Consider the following 1,233-nt stretch of genomic DNA (forward strand, 5'->3'; position numbering starts at 1 on the left):
AGCAATGCTGTGTCAGCAGGGCTGGCTCAGCCACAGCGCCATGGCTCAGGCAGGCCCGGAAGACCCCAGGCTGTGCTGCAGCCCTGGCCCTGCCACTCCACGTGCTTGGGGAGGCCTGGTGGCCTGGCCTGGGCAAGCAGGAGGGGCTGAGATGGTCTTCCTCGAGGGCCAGGGCAGGAGCCTGACAAGAGGTTTTGGCCTGCCGTGGTCAGCATTGGCTGCTGCAGTCCTGAGCGGCCCACCGGCACTGGAAAGCACAGTGGGATGGAGCGCCTGCTCCTCGGGGGTGTCCTGCAGCTTTCCTTGGCTCTGGCAGCAGGAGCGTCTCTGAGCTCTGCTCTCCTCATGGAACAAACATGCAGGGCTGTCTGAGCTGGTACCTGTCACACTGGGGAAAGTCGATCAAAACACTCCTCAGGACCTCTCCGGGAAACTGGATGGTCAGAATGTCAAGCAGCGAGAAGAGCGTCTTCTGACGTGATTTGCTGTTCCTTCGCAGACTTCTCTGGATGGATCCCAGAATGTCTGGCAGCTGTTGCAAGAACATGGGGAGAACGCTGCTGTCACTGCAGACATTTGCGCCCCAGCCACTGCTATTGCTGCCATTCCCGTTGCTTTTTGCTGGTTTAAAACAGCTTCATATCCCAAACAGCAGTGGAGGGGAGAGCATATCATTGGTATGGCTGATGCAAAAGGAGATGCTTCAGAGTCACACTCTGCACAAAGGCGCTGTGCAGTCATGCAAAACAGTGCAACAGGTTTCCAGCACGGGGTGCCTGTGCCTCAAGTGCTCCCCCAGCCACCCCACCAGGTCATAGCAGAGCTTCCCACTCCTACTCAGTCTGTGCAGAGGCCGTGCTTCTCCCTTGCCTAAGCCACAGCCCCAGCTCTGCCCCTGCCCTGCCCTGCCCCAAGTTTCCAGCCTGGGGAGGAGGCAGCGGGAGACAGGGAGCTGAGCAAAGAGAGCCCTGAAGGACAGCATGGTGCCTTGTCCAGTAACTCACAGTAAGACGAAGGAAGCCCAGCCCCATTGTGGTGATCCTGCGTGGCTGTTTGTCGTGGAGAACGCTGCACAGTTCATCCAAGATTTTCTCTGAAGATTCTGGCATGGTAAGCACCATCTTCCAGATCTCCAGGGTAGCGCTGCAAAGAAGGAGCAATGCTGTCAGCAGGGCTGCCTCAGCCACAGCGCCATGGCTCAGACAGGTCCAGCAGGCCCCAGGCTGTGCTGCA

This window comes from Meleagris gallopavo, chromosome Z (assembly GCF_000146605.3).
Source record: "Meleagris gallopavo isolate NT-WF06-2002-E0010 breed Aviagen turkey brand Nicholas breeding stock chromosome Z, Turkey_5.1, whole genome shotgun sequence".
NCBI lineage: Eukaryota > Metazoa > Chordata > Aves > Galliformes > Phasianidae > Meleagris > Meleagris gallopavo.